Here is an 18624-nt window from a genome sequence, read left to right as displayed (position 1 = left end):
TGATCCTTTATATGGGGGTATGTACAGTGCAGTCAACAGATGCTGTTTACAAATCTGTGCTTTCTACTGTGTTGAAATGGGGTAGTTTGTATCTGAGAGCCATAGTGAAACACAGGCAGCCAAGGACAGACTTTTGATGCCCTCGAGAAAACATGGCAACACATTGCAGGGACTCTGGATGCTGCCTAAATTTCCAGAAACACAGCTCAAGGCAATAACAAGTAAATAAATAACACGTGGGTAGAGAAATCCAAGACAGTTGCATGTGTAAGCAGTCCGCTGTTGGATTTGCTTCTGTCCGAGGTACGTTCTCAAAGGGAACGCACGGACACCCTCAGAATGATACTAGGGCTGCTTGTGAAATCGAATGAGGAGAGGGGAAGATATAACCCTTTTTTCTTGTCTGTTATTCTATTGGTTAAATTGTCATTTGCTTAGCAGCAATATATGTGTATATTCCAGAGTCTGCTAATAAATATATCAGTTTAGAGCTAGCAGTCGCATTGGAGATGTCTCATCCTGTCCTTGGCTGCTTGTGTTTCACTGTGACATTGCTTGCTATTGCAAAAACAGAAAACAAAAAAGACAATAGAAAAACACGAAAAGAGCGACCTAAAAAGCTGCCTGTTCTGGTGCTCACATGGAGGCAATGCAATGAGGTAACGTGCTCCATTCATGAACTGTGCATAGTAGTACATATCACAACGGCAACGATTATTCAGATTTTTTCTTGAAGTACTTTGTTTTTTTCAGCTTTGTTTGCAGAGTCTATTATTGGAACTTTATGTGATTCCCCTCTTGAGATACTTTAAGATTGCTGATGCTGTGCAGTTAATTTTGAAACTGTACTGTGCTGAGGTACAAAAAGAGAATTGTCATACCTGCATTTGAGCACATAGGAATAATGTGTAAGTACTTTCCTTGTTGGCATTAATATTTGCACCAGGTCACAACATTGTTGATTGATGTAAAATGTAAATAATATATTTATTTGCTTGCCAAACAATGCACAATGTCTTCTTTTCTAGTGAGATATTCCCTGTTTCACCAGACATAAATGTGGAAAAGTTGGGGCACAATGATGGTAGAGTCTAGCATTGTTTTTCCCACTTCACATATATTCACTGTTATTCGTGTGCACATGTAGGAATAGGAAGGTAGAGCATGCGCATAAAAAATTTCGTATGCAGCCACACATATGGTTCAGAAGATTAATTAGATGATGTCCAAGCATATAATTGTGCTTCATATGCAATGGATATGCTAACGGATTGCTTCCATGTAGCCTTTTTATTTACTTTTTTTTATAAATTGTTTTTATAAATATTTTTTTATTTGATATAAATTTCATATTACATATTGTATACTTATATTTTTATAAATTTTATAAATTAAAAACTCAAATTACACGGCCCCTGTAAGAGTGCCCTTTGCAAATGGTTTGGTAACGTGTCTCTAACTGTAAAGGTAAGAGGCAATCGAGAATGCTGCAGACAGGGTTGCAACTTACATATTGCTTATCATGTCCTACAACAAAGTGATTTGTACAATAATTCCTGAGGACGGAATTAATTCCGAGGCTGGCCAGTGATGTCACCCAGGACGACAAATCACATGATTGCCTCTAACACTTTTATACCTCATGGGCTGAGTTGTGAATTGAAAGAGCACTCTACAGAAGGATGAGGCGCACCTGATTTCTAGGATCTATGCTATGCCCTAACTCTTCAGGCACTACCTTTCTAAAAACACCATTTCTAAGTGGCAATATGTGCTCTGGTACTTCTTTTGCGTCCGCATAGTGTGTAACCACATGGCTACTGGAGCTTTCGTGTGCATCTTTTTGTGCGACGGTGCTCATTACAAACAATATCCAGATGTTATACATAAAATGCAGTAGTTTGTAGCGTGCCACACAATGCAGCGTGACATGGGAGTGTGTGATTCAAAGAAAGCTTCTGGAAAATGCACAGAATCCCACAAAAAGTTTAAAATGTGATTGGTATTTCGTTTTACGTCTCTCGTCGTTACATACCATCGTCGACGCTGTTGCGCATTGATAAATCGTACGTAAAACTTGTCCCATAGCAGTATGCGGTTTCTCAAATACATAGCACAATTTTTTCCTGCAGGAATCAAACGCTGTCGGCATTTTCTTGCTAACACGGCTGTCGAAACGTCAGTCTCTACAATGGGCAAGTGCTGTAAAGGGGCTAACGCAGACGCGACTTGATACAAATTGTACGTGCTCACAAAACACAAATGACGAATTCCAGTCACAACATCGCACAGAGGTTGGCTCGCGAATGAGTTCGCAGCTGCTGCACTGTTTACTTATCGCAGAACGGTGAAACCCGGCTGTCCGCCATCTTCAAGCATAGATACGTGAAGTCGCGAGAAGCCGTAGCTGAAATCACTGGAAAGTACGAAGGCGCGTACACGTCACAATGCCCGCTCGTCAGCTACGTGATAAAAATGGCTGCGCCCATGTGTGTTTCGGAATGAATTATCTATTTTTTTTACATGGTACTGCACCGAACTGAGAGAATGAAGATGCATTTTGGGGAGAGCTGGATGTGGGCTTTCAGAATATCCCAACCGTTTCGACTATTTTGGATATCGGCATAGCTGACCTTTAAGCATTTCTGATGGCGGTAGTGTGATCCGCTTCTCCCAAAATCTGATTGCCACTTGGAAATTATTTCATAGACGTTTGTGTGCCGTGTGTTACGACGATTACGTGACTCGAAATGCAGGCTTCGCCTGCACATCATGCTTGTAAAATCCTTCAACTGCATCGCGGCATTTGATAATAGATTCGCTTTTGCGCGAAGGCTTCGTATTATCTCGCAGGCACTGAACTCACAGGCGTTCTTGTCGTCCGTGTTCCGTGGTCTTCCAGGGTCTCTGCTGTTCGCAATTAATTACATACATCTATTGGCACCCGTCTTCAACAAATCAGGGCAGGTATCATTAGAGCTCGTTGTTTGCTAGAAGCGTGCTATGTGGTGAAGTTCATTTTTAACATTTCTATTTTATGTGTGTGTGTTGGATGCATAAAACAAGGCTAGGTTTGTAGTGTCTCTTAGAATGAAAACTGTATAGTGTTCGATTAGATTATGTCACGAGGATGATTTTATGACAGATAATATGATAGATTATTCTTCTCTGTTCTTTTGATGAAGAATATCTTCTTTGATTAAATGTTGTGTTATAGATTTTATTTCCTCTTCCGTTCGTGTCATTCGTGTCCTGTAGATGACAGATAGATATCCCATGGTCTTCCAGGGTCTCTGCTGTTCAAAGTTAATTACATACAACTCTCAGAACTTCCCGCTATTGCAATGGTGGTGCTCATGCATAGGAATATTAGACTTTTTATAATACAACTTGTAATTTGTTTGTAATCATATTGATTAAGAATGTCTTCTTTGAATAAATGTGGTGACCGTTTCTCGTTTCGATATGGTATTGTGTAGCTATTATTTCCCTACATGTTGGAGGATATGTCGGTTTGGTTCTATATTAATGCTATGTGTTGATCGTGTTGATTCGAGTAATTTCCTAATGTCTGCGCTATTCACTTCACAAGGAACTGACTAATTAAATTTGTATCATGTTGGAATATTAAAGTTAGCTTCCGTATTGTGCTCGAAATTACTTATATGTATCAGAACTTGTAATTAAGGCTGTAATTCAAAATATTGTGTTTGATCTGTGATACCTATTGAATGCTATGTATCGTACATGTAATTAGTATATTCTCAGTTATGTGTATTGTATTGAGTTTCTTCTGCTTCAGGTTTTTTTGGCCGGGATTTTTCTCCTCCATACAGAGTCACAGCATAATTCCTGACGTGCGAGCGAAGTCGGCCCAGACGCTGTTGGGGTTCGAACCAGGCACCTAGGGTCCGTACTAGCCCCTATGTATACTAATGACTTATATTAAGTAGTGGACTTATTATATAGAGAGCTTGTGTTTTGTAAGTAACTTAGTACATTACGGTTCATGTTCATTCATAGTGATTACGAATATTCAGATTATAACAGCATCTGGAAAATCTTTAATACACTTTATAATCCAGATTTAAATGGTACAATTTCATAAAGCTGGTGCTATTAAACATCGTTGTAACTTGAGTTGTCAAGTATGTAATGACAAAACTTGATTGCCACATTAGCAGTAGTCATATTATAGTTCATGTTCTAGCATGACGAGAAACAACACGAGCACGTTTTTTAAAACTTTTGTGAGCGACTTTGCCAATATCCCTTTTGCATGCGTTTGCATTGTAAGAGATGGGGCTCTTGAATGTGAATACAGCGAGAAATTGTGGTGTATACCTTCACAGGTGCAACAAGTTGCAAGGAACAGGAACAGATACACATGCAGACAGACGACTGTGCATAGAGTCACGAATAATGGATTTTTCTCTGTGGATGTCCTGCTTTGGACGGCATGCTATTACACCACCAAAGTCAATTGGAACTCTATGAAACTGAAATGGAGGTGGCGGTGAGAGCGTCTGGACACCAGCATAGAATACATTTGCACCATTTTTAGAATACATCCACCATAGAATACATTTACACCATACACCATAGAATACACAGTAAGGGATTGATTTAAGTGTCCATCCCTGACTGTGTATTCTATGGACCTCACGTAAGGTGTACTCACTTCTGTTCAGTGCTGTATAAGGTATCGCTTTGGTGTTCTGCCGTTCACAGACTCAGAAGGGTACCCTAGAACTAGTAGAAATTTGTTTTTTTTTCTCTTTTTTCACAAACAGTGACCTCCGTTGAGAGGCAATGGTCGAACAGGAGCACAGCTGTAACCACATAATGTTGTCATGGTGTGCACATTAACTGGTTTTAGGGGTTCTCGTTTTCTTAGTAACAAGACTATATTGTTTATGACAATGTTTCCGAGAATTGTAAAGTGTGGTAAAGGTACTACTACTGAGGTAAAGGTGGTAAAACTGACTGCAGAGGCCAGGTGGTGCTGAAAACAAATAGAGGAAGCGAACGGACATGTGTTAAGATCAGATCAACTCAGTGTAAAAATTTCAACAAGGTCAGCAATCACATTGGGCTCTCAATTCCACAGCCATAGAGTCACCATATGATGTTCAAATCTAATTCTGTTCTAAATCTAGTTCTGATGCGTCCTTTAATCAACCCATTCCGTCAGCATGTCGTAACTGTTCTTCAAACTCTGTCTGATAGCACCCAAACAGTATTGTTGAATGATCGTTATCTGCAGCTAAATCAGGCTGTTTTGCAGGTTACCCTGTGTGTGACCTCCAGACCCCGCTCACAGTCCTCCAGAAGTGCTCACTAGGCAAGTTAACTATCGAAAACCTCAACCTTACTATTGTGCGCAAAGTGTGCGCTCAGTGCGAGTAGGATGTAGACGTTGAGGAACCAAGCTTTGCATCTTGAGCTGCTCAGATATTCAATATGCATGTTGTATTCGAAGGTGATGTAACATGAAATGTGTTCCATGTAGTTTATTGTGGCACTGAGATAATATTTTCGTAATATGCCGGCAGAGAGTGTGCAAAATAGCATATGTGATGCAGCGTCATACATTGTTGGGCTTCTGGGAAAAATCATATGACAGGCGGCAGCGTTGGTAACGGTGTCTGATACATTTTTAGGAGCCATTGTTTAAAATATTGTGCATTAAAAAAGCTCCAAATATGAAAGTACGACGAAGTTCTTTTATTGAAGTTCGACATCTACTTGAGCTGTCTTCAGCAACCTCCTGTATGCTCCCCTCTGCTTGCTCGGTGACTGTCACGTTTTATGGGCAGGATATTTGTCAGTGTTATTATGCAGGCATACCTCTCTGTCCAGCTTCATCACCACGGAGTACATTTGCGGGAACTCACATGTATAAAACCTGCATAATAAATATGTAATAACCTCAAACAGCTATTATATATAATAACTAGTACATGGAACTCCAATACCAGCTCGTCAGGCGGTACAACACAGGTAATCTTGCCATCACCAGAAGCTTATGTGTAAAGAAGTGTCAAACACCACATGTGCAACTGGCAGATTCCTTTAAAGGGCACACAAAATTGTTTTGTTAGTAACAACATTGCGCTAGATAGCACATTTATAAAAGAAATTGGTCCCGTACGTGACAGTCAACTCTCATTACCATTCCAGATGTCTTCTTTTCCTGTTCCTTCCACATACATCCGTGAAGTCATCATCCTAACATTGTCAAAAAAGCCACAGTAATTTGTGAGGATCTCTATTTTCAATTCAGTCCGGTTAATTTTTTTTTAAATTGAATTTATTTTCTAATTTAATTAATAAAATGGGAATTGCAACGGAACGTTTCAATTGTTGGAAGAGTTATTTCATTTCGATGTTCCATTTCATAGCAAATGAAATTAGCCTAGCAGGCAAGAAAGGCACCAGCAGGATGAGGTGCCTGGCACCAACACAGTTTGCAATAACTGAGATTGATTGAATAAAGATGATTGCCACTACGAGCATACAGCAAATCGCAATCACATAACTAAATACACAATTGCACCAACCTGTGCACATATTTACACACATGCACTTCACACAAAAAACAACACATAACAAAGTGTCCTGTCTCTAATAAGACCTCAACAAGTTTGTGTAATTTGCAGGGCGATTTTGTGTAAATCTCTAATTTCCAAGTGAACACTTTGTCTACTGTAAGTGGCTGCATGGCTTGAAGGTGCCGAGGGGCGTGCGCATCTGTAGACGTGGTTGTCAACACCAGGCTAACTCTTTTTGGTGCACTATAATTTTATCATATTTGCCCTCTGTGGTGTTTCCGCAGATTACAGAACAATAGTACAGCTTGGGTAAAGTGAGGATTTGAAGTGGGTTGATTTAGAATTCAGAACCCTCCTGTACTATGTGCAGTGTTCTGCAAAGTACAAGGAAAACAAATAAAATAAAACTTGCACCCTATCCCTGCCTTGTATATCCAGCATTTGGTTCCACATCTTGTCCGAAAAAGTCATAAACTACATTGGTACACATTGCTGCGACAATTAAAATGCTACACCTAGGTGCTGAATACACACCTTCATTTTAAGTACTGTGGTTGTTGCTTTGTGCATTGGCACGGCTGCATTCTGAACGACACACGGAATTGTACAGTATATCTTTTGATTTAGCGCGTAAACTTCAATTGGCTTCCATCCATATTTTTCTTTTTTGCGGAAATGACCTCCTAACATTTGCATGCCACAACGTAATTATCACAAGTAGAGTAATCACTGTGTAAATTATACAGAATACACTAGCCCTGTCGCGTCCAGATACGATAGTCTTGGAAGGTAGAGTGAAGGAAGAGCACTGTGGACTGCTGTAGGCGGAGCCTCTTTGTACTCAAACCCAGTTATTGCTCAACTGACGGGTTCCTCTCATAGTCTGCATTCTTCAAATGCGATTGGCAAAATCTGCACTTCTCTACGTCGCTGTCAGGAGACAGCTCAATACTGTCAAGCCATACCTGCCGCTACGGTTGAACGCGCGGTATCGCATGGAATTGAATGCCCGCCGAGAAATCTGGCTTTGACTATACAACCGGGAGAGGCATGCCAAATGAAGTCCAACAGTGTACCTCGATAAATTAGTTCCTTGTTCCGAATGATATAGAAAGGAAATTTGAAAATACACACACTACACTAACGCTACGAAAGAGCGCGCTGGATACCGAAAGTCGTCGTAGCTAGTTTCGCTTTCCGCGGAAGTCGCTAATTGGGTTATTGCAGTCATAAATCTGGACGCAGATGTCGCAATATGTACATACTAGACACTGTGACAACAGTATATTGGCGTGGAAATGTTGGTTCTTGCAGAAAGTTGTTGTTGTAGTGCTTGATCACGTGACAGTATTCTGCGCGTTGATTGCATGGGCGATTGACGTCTTCCCAGTGGGATGACCAGATGAGTTTTCTATATATAGCACGTTTTCTTGGTTTGACGCTAGGTGTTCCCCCGTCGGAGTGAACCGCGGTGTTTAAAATTGGAGTTGACGAAAACTAGGTGTTGAGGCATGCATTATCGTGTGTGAAGTAGCTTTCGTGTATTCTGTCGGTAGCCACTGCGGAAAGGTCTCTCCAGCTTCTGGTCAGATACCCCTTAAAGGTCGGCTACGCCGATTTCCCGATCTGTTGAAACTGTTGTGATATTCTGAAAGAGCATATCCGACTACCCCCGTGATGCAGCTTCGTTTCTCAATTTTGCCTTCCTGTTACGAAAATTAATTAATGAAAGAAATCGAAACAAGCTATGGCTGCAGCCATGAGTGTTTCGTCCGGGGTAATCCACAGAACTCTTGAACGAGGGATACAACAAATGGGAACTTAACTCAACGACATTTTCGACGTGAAATATCGTGATTATGTGCTTGAGAACATCGCAGTCCAACAGCCGTTCACGTCGACCTGTTTGCTGCTTTTACTGCAAGTTCAAGTATGGGAGCGATTGAGCGACAACGTGAGAACTGGTGGTCTTTTGAGCATAAAGCTGTAGTGGACAGGTCTCAAAAGAAAGAAATGAAGTAGAAAAAAAATAGAAATCGCAACCAATCACACTCCATCCCATGCACACGATGGAGCTAGAGGGTAACTGCCACACGACAGACGCTTCCTGTCTCTGTCGAATGCGGCTCCGAAGTCGAAATCCCCCTTGCACATCTCTTCCACGATGTTGCGAGCATAGGTCAGTTTGGGGTCTGGGTATCCCCCACCAAAGTATTCCAGGGGGACACCATGTTGGTGTAATTCAAGGCCGCACACGCACACGAGCACATGAAGTGAACAAGGAGAAAGATTACGTTTACTTTCAGCTGCAGGCTTTTAAAGATGATGAAAGATGGAAGTCTTTGGAGGCATGTATTTGTCAGTTCTATGCTGTTCCAGCCTCAGAACATCAGTCCTTTCAGGCTTTTAAAGCTTCGCTTATCAAGTGCGAAGGAGAGAGCACACGTCAGGCGCTATCAGCGACACATGCGTGACATCTGTCTCTTTCCTTTTCTTTCACTTTGGTTTACATTTACATCAATAAAATTATCTTCCAACGGTCTTCTTCCCATCAAACTTGATCTTGAGCTTTGTGGGTTTCTGGCTCTCGATACCGTTGAGGACGTCGTCGAGTTCTCCTACTTTTTCGCGGTGGTGTTGCAGCATCCGTGCTGATTGCCAGAGACGGTTGCTGAACGTTGGCTGAAACATAGCCTCCTATATAGGAGGCTATAGGAGTATATAGGAGGCCATGGCTGAAGTGTCGTCAGGCGTGGTTGGTGCGCGGAAGACTCCTCGTAGATGCTCGCGCGTTCTGCGCAGGTGGCGTTCGTCTTCGGTGAGCACAATATAAGAGCTGTGCGTCTGTGCCGGCCTGACGTCACTTCCTGAAATCCTCAGCTTCTGTAAAGAGTCGTAAAGCGATACATTAGTGCCAGTTTGCAGCTGGATGAGATTCTGGGACGATCTGTCGTGGGAGGTCTTCTGTCTTCAACGATATTCTTGAAGGCGTTTCTTGACCTTCCCGGAGTTTACTGCGACACATTCTCGCGAGAGAAACGAGTAAATTTACGCTCTACTTCTAATCTTACTTACTAAGCGTAAATTTCGACAAAATGGCATCGGTCAAGCTCTGTTTTACTCGTTAATACACTCCCACTCTAAGCGTACGCTACTTCAACAGTGGTGAGTCTCCAAGCTATCTCCGCTCTACAAATTCATATGGTTACGGCCATTGTCACCGTGCTGATGCATTATGCGTGATGGTCATCCACGAACAGATCATTTTCTTATAGGCGAGAAAGTTTTCTTTCTCGTTTTTCTTGGATGTGCGTTTCTCGCCGTTGAAGCATATCTGTGTTCACGATTCCAAAATCCGTTCTTGTAATAGAAGTGATAGCACGATGCAGCAAACATAGCTACATCCAGCAAATGTCCGTAAGATATCTCGCCGGGGACGTTCGGATATCCACTGGAGTTTGCCACATTATCCGCTTCACATCCATGCGATATCCCAGCGAGTAACATTTCTGCCGTGTTTGTAAATCCACTGAATGTCCCCTATGACGTCTGTCGCGGATATTTGGAGACATATGGGAGATTATAAATATCGTACATATTTTGCTTTGCAAAATTTGGTGCATGAGATATTTAGTGTTTCTGGAGTGCGTAGAGACCACCGCAACTGTGTACCGGCAAAGAATATTTATTGTGTGTTTTAACCTGCTTACAATGTAAATATGGACGGGTATTCCAAGGAGATCCACTGGGCCGGACGTTGAACGTCCTACGAATGTCCACTTTGCGGACATTGCGGACATTGCGGACCAGGAGATAGGGACGTAAGCAGGAGCTCTCTCCGATATATATATGCATATACAGATATGGGAAAAAAGACGCCAGAGACCGAGGTAGCAAGTGGGGGAAAGTTATTTATTAAGCTGGCATTTAAACTAAGGGTCTGGGAAAGTCTTCGTTTCGGCGGAGCCTCTGCCGAAACGAAGACTTTCCCAGACCCTTAGTTTAAATGTCGGCTTAATAAATCTAGTGTATTGTGTAGAGTCTTGTATTGTGTAGAGTATTGTGTTGTGTAGTATTGTGTAGAATCTAGCGTATTTTGTAGAGGCGTGGGGCACCGCTTATAGCTCTTATCTGTAACCTATACACGTGTTGCAAAAACGGTGTGTCGGTATTTTGACATTCAGTAACCGTAACGTCTCATCTCATCACCTCTTTTTAAATCTCAATATACTTCCATTCAACCAAATTGTTGCGCAACGTATCTCTTTGCTAATGCATGGTATCGTTTTACGACACCTTCCATTTGACATTAACACCCGGCAATAAATAAAGGTCGTCGGGGCAACGGTCATGGGTAACCTGAATTGACGGAAGGTCAACAATGCCTACGGCAAAAGGTCTGTTGACTTTCATGGTGTGAAAATATGGAATTCTCTTCCCACCAATGTAAAACAGTCCAACAACTTTAAATCAGCTGTTACTAAATTTTGCCTTACCCGGTTGGGTTAGGCTGGGCCGCACTTCGGCAATGTTCTATTTGATGTGAATAAGTATCTGCATGTGACATGTATTTCTGATATGAATGTGTTTGATATTACAGGGTGTCCACGCTAAGTGTGAACAGATTTTTTAAAAATATATCGATCACTTTTTCCGAGATGAAATCAATTGCAATATAGCATATGCTGAAGGGCACTCCCTAGGGGGGCATTAACAGACTCCTAAGGCAATGTCTTAATTAACTTTCAATAATTAACTTTTTAATTATAAAAGCTACGAAGTTGCTCCAATGAGAACATCTGATCTCTTCGGTCACCAGATACCAAAGCCGTTTTCAGAACAAAAATCCGTTCGATAGATCGTCCGCAAGAAATTCGTGAAGGAACGCCATTTTTTTCTTTATTTTATCCATTGCGCTAGCGCAGTGGCCACGCTCTTGAACAACGTGATGACAATGAATGCTCTCGAATGCTTCTTTCTGCATGTTTCAGGTCAAACTTCTAGCCCTCTCCAGAGCCAGCAATGTATGAGTTTTGGCCGTCCATTTTCAAATTGTATGAGTTTTGGCCATCCCGCACATTCTAGTGCATCTTCCAGCACACTACGTAGAAGTGGTATGGTACCATTGGTTTGTTAATTTGATTCTCATGCTCACATTTGTAACCTATTTCATTTTTTACTCTATTTGTGCCCATACCTATTGTCATCATTGTTATCATATATAGTTTCTTCAACATATCACCATAGTTTCACACGTCATCGCTGCTGTTGCCATAGTGCTCAATCTTTACTTTGCCAATTCAGCCTAATTGTCTGCCTGTTAACTGATAGTGCACTACATTCTTGCGTGCCATTTGGTCTGCGTAGGTGCTGTAGCTGCCACTGGCTTTACTAGCAGTGTATGCCTTAAGTTATTTTGTGAATTGTCTGCCAATGTCTTTATGACATATTCTTTACAGCCTTTGAAAACGAGGTGATCAGGGTGCTGCATCCGATCCGCCTTACTCAAGAGGATCATTCAGCTCAGATGAATACTCTGACGCCTCCTGCAGGAGCGCCCTTCAGTGACTGCAGCAGAAGAGCGCGTATTTGAGCCCTATGAAGAGTAGATAAGTTCCTCGAATTTGACCATGACTCTGTAAGATGACACTGAGATGAAGAAGTTGGTGAGGGCCCATCAAGAGCTAATATTAGGGTAAAGTGGGGCTACTTGAAGACGGGGGGCAAGTTGAGGACAGTGAGTTTTTCGCGTGGCATTTTCTTAGCAACATTTTTTTTCTCGTCTGTGACACCAGGATGAGCACAGCCCGTTGTCTGGGCTCTGAAGTAACGTGTTGACGTTCTGCACGTGGCTTTTTAGAAGACGTGAGACGCTCTTTTGCAGATGTGGTCGAAGTAGGGGGGGCCTTTGTTTGTCCCATCTGTAACTTTCGCGAGCATTGACTTCCAATTTGCTCATTTCTGCTCTCTGCTAATAAAATATGACCTCACCGTTATGATTCTGTGTCACTGCCCTGTATTTCCATGTGCACTACTCGTGGCTGACCGTTTCGGATGGCACAAACAAAAGACAAAATTTAAATCCGGCATTAATTTTTTGATGTCCTCAACTTGCCCATAGGGTGGGGTAAGTTGATGAAAATATGTAGCCTGTCATATTTGGCTCGTACAAATAATGTCTGGTTTAGCACCACAGTAATTTGTGCATCATTTCTGAAAGGTTTGGGGATTCAGTTAACGAATTATAGTACAATTTAGGCGAGTATTCTCACTGCTATTAACAAAATAGCTTAACTGTCTTCAACATAGACCACCTTACCCTACATGGGTGTGCAATCGTGGGTCCCGCTCAGTGCTGTCACGTATTCTCCTTATACACATAATGTTACACTTGATTGTTGACTGGAGTTTTCAGGGTAGTGATCCAGCATGAATACTAGGTGCATTCTTTTTGCTTGCACCCCCAGCCCTGGTGCGAGAGAGTAGCACCTCCGTACTATTTTAGAAACGAACATGTTTCTTCACTGCATCTCCACATTGTTCTTACGGTGTAGCTTGCGCCATGCCTGCTCCTCATCCCAAGACTGCTGCACTGCTGAGAGAGAGGTCGCAGGGGTGCAGTGCAGATGAGAGATGAATAAAGCAAATACTGCAAGCACCTGCATTCAACACCAATTGTTTAAGAACATGCCTGATATATTCCAAACAAATTAAAGTAACTAGTAATTATAATATGGTGACTAGACCTTAAATTCAAAGCTATGTAGTAATTGATATAATTGATAAAAGAAACAGGAGAAACAGACAGGGGTCATCTTTTAAAGGAAAGGTTTTCACTGACAACTAACTATATTCCTATTGCAGACAGAAACTCTGCGGAAGTATGGAGGTATCAATCTCAGGGACGCCACACAAAGAATCCTAAGAGCGTTGATGTCAGACGAAGTCGCAACGGCATTCAGCTGGAGAGGAAACAAAGGGAAAAAAAGGTTGTGCGACCTTCTCTGCTGCGAGGCTGTTTTTTCGTAAGCTTATTTATTATTTATTCTTATTATTTCAGCATAAAAAATAAGTTAACATACTTGTGGTTGTGGAAGCAGGTCACAGGTCCTAGTTTCTGACTGTGTTTGAAAAATGATCTTTTCTAAAAGATATCCATGGTATGAATGGATGACAAAAATGCGCTGATACCCAACGATTCGATTTACGCCACCTTTGATGTGCTCTTTTTTTTCTTTCTAAAATCGATCTCTTACTTTTCCATGGCAAAATGAGGCATTGGGGTCCTGTACTGTCTGATCTCGTGCTATCTTGCTGGTGTTATTATTGGTTAAAGAACTGACTTCATGTTAGACTTATACAGCAGTTCTCTAGCAGGTAAATGGAGATTTTTGCCCTGCAGCGAAGGAACCCTGCTTGGTCTGGCAGAGATGTAACCAAGAAGCCTTTGCCAGTTTAACCTCACTACTAGCTGTACAGGAGATTGTTTTGTTGAAATTTACTCTAATGTGTCAGCTTTAATACACTCATTACTTCTACAGAGATGGTGTAATGAGATACTCCAGCTCCTTTCGTCCGCACTTTTGTTACACTTCAGTGCCATTCTAGGTTATCACTTATGTACAGCATTCTCTGAATAGAGATGACTGACACCCCACTGTTGTTAGGCTGCAATACTGGTGAACGTGTGCTTGTACTTCTGTTGATATGTATGCTGTCCTGAAGTTCTACTTACCAGCGAAATCAAATTATCTTTTTAGGCTTCATCACAGGAAACAGTCTTTTGAAGAAACCTACAGACAGTGAAATCGAATGGCACGTCAAGTCCTGGCTACGTCATGCCAAGGAGCGTAACGACAGAGAGACGTCGTGAGACACTGTTGTAGTATTTATTTTTGACCTCCTAAATATGGAGGGTGTCCGGTGAGAATTTCTAGAAATAGGTTTTACTTAAGCAAATTATGAAATTACGTAGTATACACACACACTTTTGCTACAGGTTGAGGCAGTTTGCATTCGCGTCACACATTCATTAAGCTAATTTTGCTATTGGACTTTAAAATTAGCCAAGCAATGGTAACGTTCTTAACGAATTCAGAAGTCAATGGCCATAGCACACTATTCCAATCGAAATCAGTTTTTTTTTCTGGCGATTTTTAAGAAATTGAAAGCCGCAAAACCGTTACTTGGCGAGCCGTACTCGATCAAATTTGTGCTTGCGTAAGTGCTCCGTCTGCCACACCCGATCGAGGGCATTACCGCGGTAACCGACGTTATCACTGGGTGGGAATTGACGGCACGCATGTTTCTAAAGGCGGGAAGTGTGATTATGTCCTTGCTCGCATAGCAGGGAGGGTACTTGGATGGAGTGAAAAGTTCCAAAAACATAAATATGAGCAAGTGTGCTTTGCACGGGGATGGTCTTGTGGCTGTCAATTTTTTTATAAACCTTCTCGTGAATACGATTGGAATACTGTGCCATGGCCATTGGCTTCTGAATTCATCAAGAAAAACGTTACCTTTGCTTGACTAATTTTCTAGTTCACTTAGTAAAATTAGCTTAAAGCTCAGCTACGCCGATTTTCGAGTGTTACAGAATGGAATGGTACTCACACGATGTGTTCATAAGGGAACACTAATTATGTATGCAAAATAGTTATCCCAAACTCCTCGTGGTTTTCCGAAAAAGTGAATTTTTAGTTTCACTGACATCCAGTCTTGTGGCCCACAAACCCTGTGTCGACGACACATTCGTGGTCCGGCTCCGGCTTGGCATGACTTTTGGCTTGGTTTCTTCCGCCAAGCCGGCCAGTTTCTTCTGCCGAGCCGTCTGCTTCGCAGGTTCACATTGGGAAGTGCTAAACAGTTCGCTATTAGAGAGCCAGTATATTTCTGGACTTCACTAAACCCACGAGGAACGTGAGTTTTACTTCCTTCGACTGCAAAGCATTTGCTAGGCCAGTACAGTCTTGCTGTGTTCTGTGCTGCGTGCCGAGAATACGTGAGCGTTTTGCTCCCGTCTGCAAGAACACTTCAGCATGCAGTTCCAATGTTTCCAATCACAATTTTCCGAAAGGCGAAAGAGAAATCTATTGACTGCAACAATCGGTTACAACTCCGACTGGGTGCCACCTTCGAAAGCAGTGATTTGATCTGTTCGATATAAGATGAAAGTCACTGAAAAGGTTAGCCAGCTGTCGGGATCGAACCCATCAGACCATCAGTTTCTCTCTTGATCTGTTCATCTGGCTCATACGAATGTTACGGAAGCAATGCGCAACTTGTTTCACAAGAAGCTGAAGATCTCTCGTCCGGGATGCTGTGCCAACCCTATCTGCAGCAGGAGATTGAAGGGGCAGGACTAGGCAGCAGATAAAGGTAAGACGCGTAATGTTAGACAAGCCAGTCATGCGGTGCAAATTGCATCACGTAGAAGAGAAAAATACGCTATCTGTCACTTACTGCTTCATCCTTTAGAGATTACGCCTCAGCGGGTGTATTCTCAGTACAGATTTGGAAGTGCATTATTTGTTAAATCAATTCGCAGGCATTCTGGCACCACCGAAAAGCTTGCACTCCACGTCTCAACTATCACCGTATGGGTTTTTAAGCTGAAGGCTGTCACCAGTGTCAACCAGACGCCCCCTTAAAGTTCATCTGTTTTTCTTGACGGAACAGTGACACCTGGTACTGAGACATTTCATTTTCTGATTAATCAAGTGCATTCCATCACTTGTGCTCGACTTCTTGTGTTCGTATACCCTTGCTGCTGCTCGCTCGCTTAGAGCAACCATGCCTGAGGTGCCAGCGCTTTCAGAGTACATTTAAGCAGTATCATCGTACCATATGCACAGCAGCACATCTTGTGTATTTTGAGTAAGGTATAAATTCAATGTTGGCTCAGCTGTTGTATTTTGTGCACAAATAAGATGTTCTTCCAGAGCGCTCAAGGGCAGTTCAAGCAGCTTCATGTGTGCAACAGCACATATACTTTTTCTCAGTTTCGACTAAGGTAAACCGAAACCTTCCAATTGATGTCTTTCGGTCATAAATTATGTTTTTCGAGACATTCAAACATCACCATGTGTGCAACAGTACATACTTTTTCTCATGTGAAGTAAGGTAAATCTGTCCGCTGTCTGTAAATCCTCAAGACGTTCGAATATCCGCAAATTTGTTACCAAAACCATTTACGACTACAGTCGTGCAAACTTCCAAGCAATTAACGAGGGTCTCGTTACTCTGTATGATAATTTCTTCCACGACGCTTCACCACGCTCCGTCGAAGAAAACTGGTGCCTCTTTCGCGACAACATAAATCACCTTACCGAGCGTTACATTCCAAAAATAAAGATAAAATCCTACGACCACAATCCCTGGTTTACGAAAAATCTCAAAGCACTGTTAAACAAGAAAAAGAGATTTTTCAGGATTGCAAAGCGCCGTGGCGATCATGTATCATGGGCCAAATTTCATGAATGTGCACGTGCGTACATGCGCGCGATAAGACAAGCGAAACCTAAGTTCTTCAACCTTGACCTCCCTTCACTCCTCGTGAACAAACCTAAACAATTTTGGAAAGTTCTGTCCCCGCCTAAATCTCACTCCTTTAGCCTAACCTACCCCAACGGGGAGGTCATCCCCGACAATCTATGTGCCAACGAGTTTGCTTCATTTTTTTCGTCTCTCTTTAACACTGACGACGGTTACTCACAAGTTTTATTACCAGTGATCCCTTCTTCCATGAACCTTTCTTCTCCCATGATGCCCATCGATATCAGCCCCCACGGAATTTGTAAGATCATTGAGTCACTCAAGCTGTCCTCAAGTTCTGGTCCTGACTCAATTAACTCTAAGGCACTATACAACACGAAAGTGATTTCAAGCGAACTGCTATGTTGCATATTTAGACAGTCACTTCAAGAATCCGTGTTGCCGCAGGACTGGAAGACAGCGATTGTCGTCCCCATTCTCAAATCCGGTAACAGTCAGTATGTTAATAACTACCGCCCCATTTCTATAACTTGTATCGCATGCAAAATTCTTGAACACATAATCTGCTCAAACTTAGTCAAATTCCTTGAGGAGAAAGTGTTTTCTACCCGCTGCAGCATGGTTTCCGAAAATACTATTCTTGTGAAACTCAACTAGCTTGTTTCGTTCATGACATATTTTTAAACGCTGTCAACAACCATCAGACCGACGCCGTCTTCTTAGTTTTCCGCAAAGCCTTTGATACGGTGCCTCACCCGAAGCTTATGTACAAAATCTCTCTCCTGAATCTCGACCCGCTTGTCGTCCGTTGGCTAACTCAATTTCTTTATAAGCGCTCGTTCGCAGTCTCATGTAATAACCGCATATCTCCATCTGTCCCTGTCCTTTCGGGAGTCCCTCAGGATTCAGTTCTTGGTCCCCTCCTATTCATCAATATATTAATGACCTTCCTTCATGCATATCTTCCACTATCAGACTATTCGCCGATGATTGCGTTGTATACAGGCAGATCAACTCTCCTACTGACCAACAATGCTTACAAACCGACCTTGCCGTAATTCAATGCTGGTGTGACGAGTGGCAAATGCCCCTAAATATATCTAAGTGCTGCATCGTGACATTTTCTCGCCGACGTGTCTCTTATCTCCCTCCCTTCTGCTACACAATTAGCGATTTAGTATTAACCAGAGCAGATTCCTACAAATATCTTGGCGTTCATCTCTCTTCCAACTTAACTTGGAACGAGCACATTAACCACATCGTGGCCAATGCTTCTCGCTCCTTGGGCTTTGTCAGACGCACCCTAAGATCGGCACCTGTCCATCTCAAGCTTCTAACTTTCACCACTCTGGTACGAAGCAAGCTTGAATACGCGTCCGCAATATGGGACCCTCCCCAAAACTATCTCTGTGATGCCATCGAAGCCATTCACAATCGCGCTGCCCGCTTCATTGTCAACGATTACTCTTTCACTACCTCTGTTTCCGCGTTAAAACTAAGTCTCAACCTCGAGCCGCTCGAACATCGTCGTCGCTTCGCCAAGTTAACCCTCTACCATAGATTTTTTTTTCACCTT

The 18624-nt window shown here is 42.3% G+C and overlaps 1 long non-coding RNA gene across 1 annotated transcript; it reads left to right on the top strand.

Moving 5' to 3' along the window:
* Positions 1-2447: 2447 nt before the first annotated feature.
* LOC135373204 (uncharacterized) lies at positions 2448-12104 on the top strand. Its single transcript, XR_010416346.1, has 3 exons — positions 2448-5344; positions 11546-11668; positions 12014-12104. It is a non-coding gene; the product is annotated as an uncharacterized LOC135373204 (long non-coding RNA).
* The last annotated feature ends 6520 nt before the right edge of the window (positions 12105-18624 follow it).

The sequence above is a fragment of the Ornithodoros turicata genome, unplaced genomic scaffold (genome assembly GCF_037126465.1).
Source record: "Ornithodoros turicata isolate Travis unplaced genomic scaffold, ASM3712646v1 Chromosome22, whole genome shotgun sequence".
In the NCBI taxonomy this organism is placed as follows: domain Eukaryota; kingdom Metazoa; phylum Arthropoda; class Arachnida; order Ixodida; family Argasidae; genus Ornithodoros; species Ornithodoros turicata.
The sequence above is the reverse complement of the archived record's forward strand: the minus strand, read 5'-3'. Positions and strand labels throughout refer to the sequence as shown.